The following is a 16,236-nucleotide window of genomic DNA, read 5'->3' as shown; positions in this document are numbered from 1 at the left end:
GTTAAAGCAAGCACCTGGGATGGTTGTGTGTGGCAATTGAGATCATCAACTGCAGAGCTACGTTTACTGTCTCCATCTGCTGACACTGCACCCTTTAGAGCGCTGAAACACTTAGTGCTTATCTTTGAATTACACTGGAGCGACTTCTATCTTTTCTTTTTTGTATTCATCAGCACTGCATCAGAGTCTGAAATACACATGCATAAAAAACAATAATGTGAGTATGGGTGAAGTGTGTGCACACGTAGTACAATGTAAACGTAGCAGATATCAGGTCGGTGAGAAATAAATGACGGGAGACATATGATAGCTCTACAACATGCATGGCACACGAAATTACTACAGGATTCTATGAAAATAACAGTCGACAAAAAACAAATAGGTCAGTCCATTTTTTCTGCACCGTCCAATGTACAAAGAACGGGCAGATCGCCTTCATCTACCTCCAGCCAGTCAGTGTTACGATCTTCCTCAAAACGCCAGCGACCGCCGGCCCAGTCCCCTGCGTCCGCACTCCCCTCGACCTCACCGCACCGCCGTGCTTGGCACCGCCCCCGGCCATCCCTTCAAGCCCCACTGACCTCCAGATCGGGCGCAAGCAGCTCCTGCGCCCGACACCCCTATGATAGACACCGATGCGCCGCTTCCCCAATGAACAGGTGGACTAGGTGCTCCGCGCGCCTAAGCGGGTGCTGCTTCTTTTAATTGCGGTTCGACTGACCCTGAATTGAAATCCAAGTGGGCTACTGACTTGTAGCAAAGGCGAAATAGTAAATGGGAGGAAACCTTGTGCATTTAGTATCACAAAGAAGATGCAGTAAGAAGCGCTCAACTAGTTTCTTTCGTGGGATGAATGCAGTCTAAGCAGAGACGTAAGATTTGCACGAATAAGGGAAGATGAGTACCTCTTTTTGCTGGCAGTGCTGTGTCCTCCTTCTGTTTTTCCAACGATCTTCTTGTGGTTCGTTGGAAACGAGAAGTTGTGGAGGACGGTGGAGCCTTGGACGAACCCATGGCCAAGTTGTAGGGTGTGGTGCGGTGGCTGTCTGTCGGTAGCGAGGAACCAGATCCAAGGCGGCGAAGGACGGCGTAGCGGGAACAGCTCTGGTGCGGTGGACGGTTGCGATAGTGGAGCGGCAGCGGTGAGGTGCAGGATGGCGTGGTCGAAGTGTTTCTAGTACGGCGCACGTCGGCGTCGGCGTCGTGGAGGCAACTCTGCCCCAGCTTCAGCTGCTAAGTCCTTGAGGGCATTTTGGTTGCGGTTGTGTTGGACGATGATGTCGGGGTACCGGCTCCGGTGTGATGGAGGAGGGAGGCGATGGATTGGGCGCTATGGGGTGGAGGACGGAGGATGCTGGGATTTCGCGGCTGGTGGAGAGGGCGTTTTGGTGCCCACGGAGTATGAATGGGGAAACGGAGGGAGGGGTAACTAAGGGGGAACAATGTTTCGGTTTTGGACGCGCTTGTTTGAAATTTGGGAAAAGTTACAAACTTTGCCCCCATCTAAATTTCGGACATATTGCAGGTTGGGGGTAGGACAGTAATCTCAGGTGTCCCTAATGGTGGGTGGGATAGATTTCGGCCGAGCGCATGGGTGTTTAGGTGCACACGGCGTATGAATGCTTCTCGGAGGCCGTTGAGACTGGCGTCTTGGTGAAGTTACAAACCTACCCTGGTTTAGACCTTTGGACATCGGGCCGGTAGGCTACACGGGCCAGAGTCAGGACAGTAATTTCCTACCACCAAACATTAGTCTCGCGCGGTATCGGGTGACCAGAGGCTTATTTGGTGCTTCATTCGATATTTGGGTGTAGAAGCATTAATGTTTTCGGTTCTCTTGAATTGAACTTTCAGGATTTCTCAAACTTCACAAATCTTTAATCTTGAAAATCCTAAAGCTACGATTATTTTGGAATGGAGGGGGTACATTTGAATTGTTGGGGAACGTAGTAATTTCAAAAAAATTCCTACGCACACGCAAGATCATGGTGATCCATAGCAACGAGACGGGAGAGTGTGTCCACGTACCCTCGTAGACCGAAGGCAGAAGCGTTAGCACAACGCGGTTGATGTAGTAGTACGTCTTCATGATCCGACCGATCAAGTGCCGAACGCACGGCACATCCGAGTTCTTGCACACGTTCAGCTTGATGACGTCCCTCGAACTCCGATCTAGCCGAGCTTTGAGGGAGAGTTCCGTCAGCACGACGGCATGGTGACGATGATGATGTTCTACCGACGCAGGGCTTAGCCTAAGCACCGCTACGATATTATCGAGGAGGACTACGGTGGAGGGGGGCACCGCACACGGCTAAGAGATCAATGATCAATTATTGTGTCTATGGGGTGCCCCCCTCCCCCGTATATAAAGGAGTGGAGGAGGGGGCCGTCCAAGGGGAGGAGGCGAGCCCAAGGGGGGAGTCCTACTCCCACCGGGAGTCGGACTCCTCCTTTTCCTATTTGGAGAGGGAGAGGGAAGGAAGAGGAAGGAGGGAAGGAGGAAAGGGGTGGTCGGCCCCCTTCCCAATTCAGATTGGGCTTGGGGGGGGGCCTCCCTTTCTCCTTTCCCCTCCTTTTCACTAAAGCCCATTAAGGCCCATATACCTCCCAGGGGGTTCCGATAACCTCCCGGAGCTCCGGTATTGTCCCAATCTCAGCCGTAACCATTTCGGTGTCCAAATATAGTCGTCCAATATATCGATCTTTATGTATCGACCATTTCGAGACTCCTTGTCATGTCCATGATCACATCCGGGACTCCGAACTACCTTCGGTACATCAAAACACATAAACTCATAATATAACCATCATCTAACTTTAAGCGTGCGGACCCTACGGGTTCGAGAACTATGTAGACATGACCGAGACATGTCTCCGGTCAATAACTAATAGCGGAACCTGGATGCTCATATTGGCTCCCACATATTCTACGAAGATATTTATCGGTCAAACCGCATAACAACATACGTTGTTCCCTTTGTCATCGGTATGTTACTTGCCCGAGATTCGATCGTCGGTATCTCAATACCTAATTCAATCTCATTACCGACAAGTCTCTTTACTCGTTATGTAACGCATCATCCCATAACTAACTCATTAGCTACACTGCTTGCAAGGCTTATAGTGATGTGCATTACCGAGAGGGCCCAGAGATACCTCTCCGACAATCGGAGTGACAAATCCTAATCTCGAAATATGTCAACTTAACAAGTACCTTTGGAGACACCTGTAGATCCCCTTTATAATCACCCAGTTACGTTGTGACGTTTGGTAGCACACAAAGTGTTCCTCCGGTAAGCGGGAGTTACATACTCTCATAGTCATAGGAACATGTATATGTCATGAAGAAAGCAATAGCAACATACTAAACGATCAAGTGCTAAGCTAACGGAATGGGTCAAGTCAATCACATCATTCTCCTAATGATGTGACCCCGTTAATCAAATGACAAATCATGTCTATGGTCAGGAAACTTAACGATCTTTGATTCACGAGCTAGTCAAGTAGAGGCATACTAGTGACACTATGTTTGTCTATATATTCACACATGTATTATGTTTTCGAGTAATGCAATTCTAGCATGAATAATAAACATTTATCATGATATGAGGAAATAAATAATAACTTTATTATTGCCTCTAGGGCATATTTCCTTCAGTCTCCCACTTGCACTAGAGTCAATAATCTAGATTACACAGTAATGAATCTAACACCCATGGAGCCTTGGTGCTGATCATGTTTTGCTTGTGGAAGAGGCTTAGTCAACGGGTCTGCAACATTCAGATCCGTATGTATCTTGCAAATCTCTATGTCCCCCGCCTGTACTTGGTCATGGATGGAATGGAAGCGTCTCTTGATGCGCTTGGTTCTCTTGTGAAATCTGGATTCCTTTGCTAAGGCAATTGCACGAGTATTGTCACAAAATATTTTCATTGGACCCGATGCACTAGGTATGACACCTAGATCGGATATGAACTCCTTCATCCAGACTCCTTCATTTGCTACTTCCGAAGCAGCGATGTACTCCACTTCACATGTAGATCCCGCCACGACGCTTTGTTTAGAACTGCATAAACTGATAGCTCCACCGTTCAATATAAACATGTATCCGGTTTGCAATTTAGAATCGTCCGGATCAGTGTCAAAGCTTGCATCGACGTAACCATGTACGACTAGCTCTTTGTCACCTCCATAAACGAGAAACATATCCTTAGTCCTTTTCAGGTATTTCAGGATGTTCCTGACCGTTGTCCAGTGATCCACTCCTGGATTACTTTGGTACCTCCTTGCTAAACTAATAGCAAGGCACACATCAGGTTTGGTACACAACATTGCATACATGATAGAGCCTATGGCTGAAGCATAGGGAACGTCTTTCATTTTCTCTCTATCTTCTGCAGTGGTCGGGCATTGAGTCTAACTCAATTTCACACCTCGTATTACAGGCAAGAACCCTTTCTTAGCTTGATCCATTTTGAACTTCTTCAAAACTTTATCAAGGTATGTACTTTGGAAAGTCCAATTAAGCGTCTTGATCTATCTCTATAGATCTTGATGCCCAATATATAAGCAGCTTCACCGATGTCTTTCATTGAAAAACTTTTATTGAAGTATCCTTTTACGCTATCCAGAAATTCTATATAATTTCCAATCAATAATATGTCGTCCACATATAATATTAGAAATGCTACAGAGCTCCCACTCATTTTCTTGTAAATACAGGCTTGTCCAAAAGTCTGTATAAAATCATATGCTTTAATCACACTATCAAAGCGTTTATTCCAACTCCAAGAGGCTTGCACCAGTTCATAAATAGATCGCTGGAGCTTGCACACTTTGTTAGCAGCCTTTGGACCGACAAACATTCTGGCTGCATCATATACAACTCTTCTTCCAGAAATCCATTCAGGAATGCAGTTTTGACATCCATTTGCCAAATTTCATAATCATAAAATGCGGTAATTGCTCACATGATTCGGACAGACTTAAGCATCGCTACGGGTGAGAAAGTCTCATCGTAGTCAACCCCTTGAACTTGTCGAAAACCCTTTGCAACAAGTCGAGCTTTGTAGACAGTAACATTACCATCAGCGTCAGTCTTCTTCTTGAAGATCCATTTATTCTCGATGGCTTGCCGATCATCGGGCAAGTCAACCAAAATCCACACTTTGTTCTCATACATGGATCCCATCTCAGATTTCATGGCCTCAAGCCATTTTGCGGAATCTGGGCTCATCATCGCTTCCTCATAGTTCGTAGGTTCGCCATGGTCAAGTAACATGACCTCCAGAATAGGATTACCGTACCACTCTGGTGCGGATCTTACTCTGGTCGACCTACGAGGTTCGGTAGTAACTTGATCTGAAGTTTCATGATCATCATCATTAGATTCCTCACTAATTGGTGTAGTCGTCATAGGAACCGGTTTCTGTGATGAACTGTTTTCCAATAAGGGAGCAGGTACAGTTACCTCATCACATTCTACTTTCCTCCCACTCACTTCTTCCGAGAGAAACTCTTTCTCTAGAAAGGATCCATTCTTGGCAACAAATGTCTTGCCTTCGGATCTGTGATAGAAGGTGTACCCAACAGTTTCCTTTGGGTATCCTATGGAGACACATTTCTCCGATTTGGGTTAGCTTATCAGGTTGAAGCTTTTTCACATAAGCATCACAGCCCCAAACTTTAAGAAACGACAACTTTGGTTTCTTGCCAAACCATAGTTCATAAGGCGTCGTCTCAACGGATTTTGATGGTGCCCTATTTAACGTGAATGCGGCCATCTCTAAAGCATAACCCCAAAATGATAGTGGTAAATCAGTAAGATACATCATAGATCTCACCATATCTAGTAAAGTACGATTTCGACGTTCAGACACACCATTAAGCTGTGGTGTTCCGGGTGGTGTGAGTTGCGAAACTATTCCGCATTGTTTCAAATGTAGGCCAAACTCTTAACTCAAATATTCTCCTCCACGATCAGATCATAGAAACTTTATTTTCTTGTTACGATGATTTTCAACTTCACTTTGAAATTCTTTGAACTTTTCAAATGTTTCAGACTTATGTTTCATTAAGTAGATATATGATAACCCACAAGTGTAGGGGATCGCAACAGCTTTCGAGGGTAAAGTATTCAACCCAAATTTATTGATTCAACACAAGGGGAGCCAAAAAATATTCTTGAGTATTAGCAGTTGAGTTGTCAATTCAACCACACCTAGATAACTTAGTATCTGCAGCAAAGTATTTAGTAGCAAAGTAGTATGATAATAAATGTAACGGTAGCAAAAGTAAAGATAATAGTTTTTGGGTTTTTGTAGTAGTTGTCACAGTAGTAACGGAAAAGTAAATAAACGAAGAACAATATATGAAAAGCTCGTAGGCAATGGATCAGTGATAGATAATTATGCCGGATGCGATTCCTCATGTAATAGCTATAACATAGGGTGACACAGAACTAGCTCCAGTTTATCAATGTAACGTAGGCATGTATTCCGTAAATAGTCATACGTGCTTATGGAAAAGAACTTGCATGACATCTTTTGTCCAACCCTCCCGTGGCAGCGGGGTCCTAGCGGAAACTAAGGGATATTAAGACCTCCTTTTAATAGAGAACCGGAACAAAGCATTAGCATATAGTGAATACATGAACTCCTCAAACTACGATCATCACCGAGAAGTATCCCGATTATTGTCACTTCGGGGTTGTCGGATCATAACACATAATAGGTGACTATAGACTTGCAAGATAGGATCAAGAACACACATATATTCATGAAAACATAATAGGTTCAGATCTGAAATCATGGCACTCGGGCCCTAGTGACAAGCATTAAGCATAGCAAAGTCATAACAACATCAATCTTAGAACATAGTGGATACTAGTGATCAAACCCTAACAAAACTAACTTGACTACATGGTAAATCTCATACAACCCATCATCGTCCAGCAAGCCTACGATGGAATTACTCACGCACGACGGTGAGCATCATGAAATTGGTGATGGAGGATGAATCCCCTCTCCGGAGGTGATGGAGGATGAAATTGGTGATGACGACAGCGATGAATCCCCCTCTCCGGAGCCCCGAACGGACTCTAGATCAGCCCTCCCGAGAAAGATTAGGGCTTGGCGGCGGCCCCGAACGGACTCTAAATACACAAGGGGGCCCACGAGATAGGGGGGCGCGCCCTATAAGGGGGGCACCCCCCTATCTCGTGGACAGGGTGTGAGCCCCCTGGTGTATTTTTTTCGCCCAGAAATTCTTATTAATTCCAAAAAGTGCCTCCATGGATTTCCAGGACATTCCGGGAACTTTTCTTTTCTACACATAAAACAACATCTTGGCAGTTCTGCTGAAAACAGCGTCAGTCCGGGTTAGTTTCATTCAAATAATGCAAGTTAGAGTCCAAAACAAGGGCAAAAGTGTTTGGAAAAATAGATACATTGGAGACGTATCAACTCCCCAAGCTTAAACCTTTGCTTGTCCTCAAGCAATTCAGTTGATAAACTGAAAGTGATAAAGAAAAAACTTTTACAAACTCTGCTTGCTTTTGTTGTTGTAAACATGAAAAGACAACATTCAAGTTTCAGCAAATATTATGAACTAACCATACTCACAATAACACTTAAGTCTCACGATTACTCATATCAATAGCATAATCAGCTAGCGAGCCATAATAGTGAAACTCGGATGACGACACTTTCTCAAAACAATCATATCATGATATAACAAAATGATATCTCGCTAGCCCTTTCTGAGACCGCAAAACATAAATGCAGATCACCTTCAAAGATCAATGACTGATTAAACATTGTAATTCATGGTAAAAGAGATCCAGTCAAGTCATACCCAATATAAACCAATAATAATGAATGCAAATGACAGTGTGCTCTTCAGCGGATACTTTTTAATAAGAAGGGTGATGACTCAACATTTAAAACAATAATGATGCTAGCCAACTCACCTCCAGAAGGCTCCCCCGATTCGGCCTTTTGTCGGCCGTTGGATCTGTTTTTTTCGTGCGTCTTGGACTGTTGATCTTCGCATCAGTTAAACTTAGTTTTCACATCGCAGTCATTTTTATTGTCCAATGACTGGTGGGCTCGCGTTGCACGTTGGTTGGCTGGGTTGCCCGTTTTCAGGTGCAGGTGGTTTTGCCCCATCAGCTCGTGGCGCCCGCACCCAATCACCCGCGTCTCGCCCCACTCCCACCCCAGCCGCCAAACTAACCCTAGCCCGCTTTCTCCCTTCCCTCGACCCCCACGAGCCGCCGCACCTCTCCCTCGATCCCCACGATCCTCTCCTCGCCCGCAGCCGCCGGCCTCGTCTCTCCACTCGCCTACTCCTCTCCTCTACCATGTCGTCGTCGATCCCACCGCCGGCCTTCTCCACTGCTTGCCTCTTCCTGTCCGCTTCCATGTCACCGTCGATCCAGATCGGATGTAGGTCATCGTGGTGGGAGAGTAGCGGCGGCGGGGTCTTCTCGGTAGGATGCGGACGACAAGGGGAAGTAGGAGGCCGGCGAGGAAGGCAAGCAACAGCGGGGAAGGAGCATGTGAGCGATCGTAGCGCGGGGAACATCCGTGGGGATGGCGCCGTCGGCCAGTGGCCATTCGCCGCCGTCGGCCTCACTCGCCTCGTCTGCTCTCTCTTCACCAGCCCGACCATAGAGGATGGGACGAGAAAGTCTGTGGCCAGCGAATGGAGCCCCACCTTTGCATTTCTGTCGCCGCCGAGGAACGTCGCAGCCACTCGCCCACACCAGCCAAAGTAAGCCTCCACCATCTTCTACTAATAACAGGTCCAAGAACATCTCTTCCTGGGTATGAACGAGCCAGAAGTGGCCGCTTCAGATTATAAAATCATGGTTTGTCTTTGTTTAACTTGCAATGTAGTGAGGTAGTAGAGGTTGTGGAGTACGTGCATTTCATATTAGTCTCAGAAGTCAGAACCGACTTGCTGACATCGACTTTCAGACCAGTTCTCTATTTTTGTTTAGCTAAGCTGTCAGCTAACTGTGGAAGAAGTGTATTGTATGTGGGTGTTTTGATTGGTAAATCTGCAGAAACTATCAGATGCCTGCAGATCACCTCAGATGCTAAAGTCCAGATTGTGGAATAGGACGAAGCTGATCCAAATTAAATCATATCCTTTCTTTGGTTGATGTAGGTGATTCATCTACACTGCTGCTAGAAGATTTGGGACTTCACAATCTGATGCTGAGCAAGTGGACATCCATGTCCCAAATGAGAAGGTCATCCTTAAAGAAATATCTCAGCTATAAAACATACTTAAGTTGTCTGATATATTTCCTTTTATCATAATATGTAGGCTGGGTTGCTCATTGGGGAGGGAGGTGATACCATTGAGCTTTTAGAAACTAAGTCTGGGACTGGCATTCAGGATAGTGCTATGACTATATGCATGGATGTTTTTAATCATCTCCCAAATGAGAAGGTCATCCTTAAAAAAATATCTCGGCTATAAAACATACTTAAGATCTCTGATATATTTCCTTTTATCATAATATGTAGGCTCGGATGCTCATTGGGGAGGGAGGTGAGACCATTGAGCTTTAGAAACTAAGTCTGGGGCTGGCATTCAGGTTAGTGCTATGATTATATGCATGGATGTTTTTATTCATTTCAAAATGAAAAATAATATTCTTTTTTGTAGTTAATCCCGCATCATCTCCCCGAAGGTGATCTTTCCACAGAAAGAAAAATACGACTTAGTGGGAATTGGAATCAAATAGAGATTGCAAGAACAATGGTCGTGGAACTCATTAGTCAGGTGCTTCTCGTACTTATCTATATCTATAAGTATGATATGTTACATTGCTCTCCATGCTATTTGATAATTTAAAGGGGAGTTATATTTGTTTTTCAGTCTTATACATGTAGATCCGCGTGAAGTTAAAAACCATGGTTGCTAGATATGCACTTTCTGTTTTGAAATGTTGCTTGCACTTTTTGTGTTACCATGATTGGGCAAATATTTGAGTATTCTTGATTTTTTGTTTTTTAGATGAATTCTTCACTTTTTCAGCATGGGCTTCTGATGAACTTTGTTATTCAGGGCAAAGGTTGATTAATCTAATGATTTGTGTTATTTCTTTGGCGTTAGGTACAGAAGATTAGTTTTTTTGTTGTGGATTTTTCTGCCTTTGCAGGCCTCTTTCTTTGTTACTTCTGAAACTCAACATATGGGGATTTTGAGAGGATTTTCATGGTTTTGACCAGGGTCAGTGCTAGATTAAATATATCTGCAGTAGCGCAAGATTTTATTCTTCTCTAAACGACCTGATTTAGAGACATTTTAAGGTGTTTATCCAGATGTGATCTTTTTTATTCAGTGACAGGCGAATCATATAATTCTTTCATTTAAATTCATGCTCTGTTATCTAGAAACTAATAGGTCCTTTTGTATACATAGACTATCATGCCGTGAAAGTGTAATATTTTCCCCCTGTTTTGGACTGACTTGTTATCAAATCATTTCAAACTCTATATTTTTACTGTTTAGTAATTAAACCTTTAAGGACTAATGGTTGACGCTAGATCTTGCTTTTTTTACTCTGTTATTCTTTGTTGTTAGTAACTTACTATTACTCTGTGTAGGCTAAACTGGTGCGTACATTTTCTGTGGTTAGACATATATTTCTATATGCATGTGGAAGTGTAGATCTCGTGAGATATATTTTATAACTGGAATGGCTGAGTATCTGTGTTAGTTGATTACCTCATGCAATAGTTGTAGCTTCTCATGGAATATTCACACGTTGTCACTGACAATTTATCATATTTACAAGAGCTCAACCTTGTGCTTAGTTGATTACGAGAATGCCACTCTCATATGCCTGATAGACTATGTTGCCTTGATATGTTGTAAGAGAATAATTCATATGGAATTCAGTTGCAAGAGGAACAAGTATGACGTAATGTTGATTTATTGATAAACATGCATTTTCGTGATTATATAATTGTATATGATTTTTTTAGAGAAAATATTGCAAGAGCTCATCCATGTACTTGCTTGATTACACCAACTTGGGAGCACTATCAAGTACTCCCTACTTCCCAAAATCTTGGGCGTATTAGGTATTAGCACGAAAATTAGCGCACTGTTAGTTACGCGAGCCATCGTACGAGGGAGCCATACACAATTGGAGAAAAAAAGGAAGGCGTGCACGATTTGGGTGCTAACGGCACCAGAGGACCGACCGCCTTTTTTATTTCCAAAAACGTAGCTAACTACATGCCCTGCATTATGGGACTGCATGTAAAATCTAATATGCCCAAAAATTTTGGAAGGAGGGAGTACCAAACAATGTTTTCTGTTTGTGATAAATTCAGTTATGGTGTGATTGCCTACTGTAGTACTCCCTCCGTTCGGAAATACTCGTCGGAGAGATGGATGTATCTAGACGTATTTTTGTTCTAAATGCATTCATTTTCATCCATTTCTGCGACAAGTATTTCCGGACGGAGGGAGTACTACGCAAACTGATTTCATCATATCATCAATTTCAGGAAGCTTATGTCGTTTGTCATTGATTATTGATGTCATAACAAGGATATGCCATACACATGAAGATACTCCTATTAACACGAGTGCCATCAGTATAGTGACCTTGTGCATCAGGTATGTTGTGTGCATCCTGCACGCTGGGCTTCTACCGCTTTGCCAGGCCTATATTTATTTGCCCCTGAAATGCTTGCAAGGGTTCTTCTCTTTGGGTCCACACCATTTTTCCTTCTCTCATTTGGATTCCATCCTTTGCTTCTGCTTGAAGTGGTACTCTAAAATTCGTTTTGTTTTGGCGTTACAAGTTGGTGGATCTTAAACTTACCCATAGTTACAAAATAGTGCAGTGAGTCTCACAGGTGGTTGTGTAATAGTCAGTTGTGCTGGTTTTTCAATTTGAGTACGAGAAGTGGTACTCTGGTATTAACTGCCTTTTCAAATCACGTTACTTCTTTTTAGATTTGAGTTTTCCCTTTCGTGTCATGATGGTTCTGTACCTAGGTCTCGCCAATGGTTGTGAGTGGATGCATAAATATAACCACTTTTTGATCGGTATATCAAATCCATGGGCTGTTGTGAAGCTTGCATGTATTTATTTCTTCTGGTGTAGCTTCACAAATTCCTATCACATTGGTTTGCGCCCTACCTTGGGTTTCTCTGTTTTGGATGTGCCTTGTTCTTTTCCTTGTTCTTTCTTTGCTTGCTGATCTAGCTTTTCACTTTCCATTTTTTCACAGAAAAAGGGCTTGGTTAAAGCATAAGGACAATGATCCCGTTTTTTCTCTATAGGCCTCCCCTTCTTCAAATGAAGCTCCAACCTTAGCAAGGGTATGGTAGTAGATGATGTATCTGTTTTGTTTGTGTCGACAGACAAGCGGTTGGTTGATTCTGTATACACATCCTGCAAACTAAGCTTAGCAAATAGCAATAAAGCTTCAACAAGTGTGTTCGCTGTCATCTCCCTTTGAAACAATGTATCATATTCTGGTTTTCTAATATGTATTGTACAACATATGACTATCCAAATTATTCTCTGTAGATAACTACACGCTTATCTACTTGTCGTACCAAAATGGTTCGTCTTTATCAAAATCCATGTTTCCTTGTTCATTCCTATATCTCAGTTTTAGTATTGTATTGCTTTTGTTTTCGGCAGTCACCTGCCTATTTGTATGAGAGATTTGTTATTGACCTAAGGCCAAGTGTATCACTATCTATTTATCATCCTTGGTGTTGGTATCCAGACGATGAGTATGATGATGCCATTGATTCACATGATGATCTTGGTGATGAGTATGATGATGCCACTCATATGTTGGTGTGAGGAAACTTGGTGATGGTATTGGTGAGAGCGTAGAGAAGGAAGTGAAGGTTCCCTTTGAGAGAAAGATGAAAGATTAGTGGTTCCATTCAATTCCAGATGTAACACGTGTGTATGAATCATGGTGTTATCTTAGATATGCTTGGTTGATATTTTCTTCTTCTATTTTCACCATAACATTTATGTAGAACCCATTTAAGAGAGCCATAAGAGGAAAGGGAAAAACCGATTACATAAATCTATCTATTCATGCCACGTCAACCAAGAATTGAACATGTCATTTGTATTCTTCAATTGTTGATGTGGTGGTTTCTTTTGCCCCTTGGTTTTGGAGACCTTTTAAAAAATCTTGGACCGGAGATGTTTTTACATCCTACAAGTTAGTTTCATGCAAACTTGCATGGCTAAGTAGTTAAACTAAGAGTCCTTGCACACACAAAAGCAAATAAATATCCACCCTCATCACAACATGTAGACCATAGAGCTGTTCCATGCTACAATTGCTTAATACCCTCCATCTAACTAATTTCTATAACTTCAAATAAGCAAATAAATGCGAAGACACTCCGGGTTTGAATTGGTATATTGTGCCATTTGGAAATATAATTGTATATTTTGAAACATGCCAAAAAAACATAATAAATTATGCATGCTCAAGTATATATTTTGAAACGTAGTGTTTCATAATTTTTTCATATAAAAGGGTTGGAATTCTTACCCTTATTGCTTGCTAAAAAAGAAAGTTACTAAATATTTTCAAAGCACACATGGTTTTAAATGGGACTCTGCGCCATTTTGCAGAACTGGTCATCTCATCGATTTGAATGGGACTATGTGGTACCAAATTAAAATGTGTATATACATCTCATTGTAGACAACAAGTCACCATTTTTTATTTAAAGGTGATTAAATTTGTTGCCATATGTGCTTGCCCACAACTAAACCAACTAAACCATGGGTTTTCTTTTCAATCCGCACATGGATTCAGCGGATCTCTGCGCCATTTGGCGCAACATGTAGCATGGTTTAAAATGGGCTTTCCTCTACCAATATCGAATATGTTCTTGCACAATGAAACTATTTTCATCGACAACATGGCTTTAGCGGGTCTCTGCGCCATTTGGCGCAACGGGTCTACTAGTAAAAGTAAATAGATAGGCCCTTCGCACAGGGAAGCAGGGATTTGTAAAGGTGCTAGAGCTCGATTTTAAAATAGAGATTGAATAACATTTGGAGCGGCATACATTCGCTGTTAACGCAACAACTATGAGATGGCTGTATCTTCCATACTACATGCATTATAGGCAGTTACCAAACAGAATGGTAAAGGTCTATACTCCCCCAACCACCAACAAGCATCAATCCATGGCTTGCTCGAAACAACGAGTGCCTCCAACTAACAACAGCCCTGGGGGAGTTTTGTTTAATTATTTTGATTTGCTTTGATCTTTTTGGATCATGGTACTGGGCATCCCGGTTACCGGCCCTTTCTCGTGAATGAGGAGCGGATTTCACTCCTCTTGAGAATAACCCACCTAGCATGGAAGATATAGGCAGCCCTAGTTGTAACATGAGCTGCTCGAGCATACAAAACAGAATTTTATTTGAAGTTTTGGAGTTTGGCACATACAAATTTACTTGGAACGGTAGGTAAATACCGCATATAGGAAGGTATAGTGGACTCATATGGAACAACTTTGGGGTTTAAGGAGTTTGGATGCACAAGCAGTATTCCCGCTTAGTACAGGTGAAGGCTAGCAAAAGACTGGGAAGCGACCAACTGAGAGAGCGACAACAGTCCTAAACATGCATTAAAATTACTTTACACCGAATACAAGCATGAGTAGGATATAATCCACCATGAACATAAATATCATGAAGGCTATGTTGATTTGATTCAACTACATGCGTGAACATGTGCCAAGTCGAGTCACTCAATTCATTCAAAGGAGGATACCATCCCATCATACCACATCTAATAGCATGTTGGCACACAAGGTAAACCATTATAACTCATAGCTAATCAAACATGGCACAAGTAACTATAATATCTAAATGTCATTGCAAATATGTTTCCTTCATAATAAGCTGAATCAGAAACGATGAACTCATCATATTTACAAAGACAAGAGAGGTCGAGTTCATACCAGCTTATCTTATCTCAATAAGTCCATCATATATCATCATTATTGCCTTTCACTTGCACGACCGAACGATGTGTATAATAATAAGAGTGCACGTGCATTGGACTAAGCTGGAATCTGCAAGCATTCAACTCAAAAGAGAAGACAACGTAATATGTGCTCCAAGTTAAATAAACAATCATGCATATGAGAGCCACTAAACATTTTCGATATGGTCTTCTCGACCCCCCCCCCACCAAAAAAAAGAAAAGTAAACTATTTACACCGGAAAGCTCTCAACAAGTAAGAAGAAGAGCAAGAAATCTTTTTGGGTTTTAATTTCTACTACAAGCATGGAAATTAAACTAACTAAGTTTTTTTTGTTTTTTCTTAAAGTTTATCAAACACACAAGAAGGAAGCTAGAAATAGAAATTTAAACTAGCATGGATAATACAATGAAAGAGTATGAGCACCGACGACTAGTGTGTGAACATAAATGTAAAGTCGGTGAGAAATACGTACTCCCCCAAGCTTAGGCTTTTGTCCTAAGTTGGTCTAGTACCAAGGACCGCCGCTACTCTCCCCGGTGTACTGGAAGGTGTAATCAGGATACCACTCGCTGGTCATCTCCGGATCCCACTGAACAGATGATGCACGATAAGGGTCCAGTTCAGGTTCCGGCTTAGGTTCAGGTTCTGGAGTAAAAGCTTGAGCTCGATGATTGTTCACCGCTTCCGGTGTGACAAGAAAATTTTCTGCAAGCAAATCAAACAACAGAGGCGCAGGAAAAATAATAATCTCAAAGTGTTTCTTATTAAATCTAAGTTTATACAAGAGCATCATATCTTCGTTGTCAACAATAAACTTGTGTGCTACCATGCTCTTGTAATCTAAAATGTGAGGAGGCAATTTTATCTCCTCCTTCTCATGGTGCCTAATGGGTATCTGAAAATGTTTAGCAAGACGTGCAACATAGATACCTTCAAATATGGGGCCTTTTGTATGATTCAGGGCTAGCCGTTTAGCAATGACGACGCCCATAATAAAAGTATTGTCTCCAAGCAAGGCATGTTGAAGAATGATAATATCAGAACGCTCAAGTTTTCACTATTTCCACGACCAATCAAGCATCTACTAGCAAATATGGCAAAGTAGTGTAAAACAGGAAAGTGTATGCTAGAGACTTTTGCCTCGGAACCCTTCTTTGGCTCCTCTACAACGATAGTTTTAACAAAGCCATCCATATCTTCACGATGGGG

At 42.4% G+C, this 16,236-nt stretch overlaps 1 long non-coding RNA gene and 1 pseudogene across 3 annotated transcripts; both read left to right on the top strand.

Annotated features, from left to right (window-relative positions):
- The window catches only part of LOC123137109 (uncharacterized), a 274,654-nt pseudogene that overhangs the window by 20,523 nt on the left and 237,895 nt on the right, over window positions 1-16,236 (top strand).
- Window positions 8,179-12,642, top strand: LOC123137110 (uncharacterized). 3 transcript variants are annotated; one of them, XR_006467754.1, is made up of 7 exons: window positions 8,179-8,775; window positions 9,175-9,259; window positions 9,337-9,462; window positions 9,540-9,610; window positions 9,682-9,798; window positions 10,132-11,649; window positions 12,270-12,642. It is a non-coding gene; the product is annotated as an uncharacterized lncRNA (long non-coding RNA). The 3 variants fall into 3 exon arrangements; XR_006467751.1 differs by having other exon boundaries at window positions 8,182-8,775; window positions 11,538-11,649; XR_006467753.1 differs by having other exon boundaries at window positions 9,682-11,649.

Source organism: Triticum aestivum, chromosome 6B, assembly GCF_018294505.1.
Source record: "Triticum aestivum cultivar Chinese Spring chromosome 6B, IWGSC CS RefSeq v2.1, whole genome shotgun sequence".
NCBI lineage: Eukaryota > Viridiplantae > Streptophyta > Magnoliopsida > Poales > Poaceae > Triticum > Triticum aestivum.
This window is presented reverse-complemented; position numbering and strand designations above follow the sequence as displayed.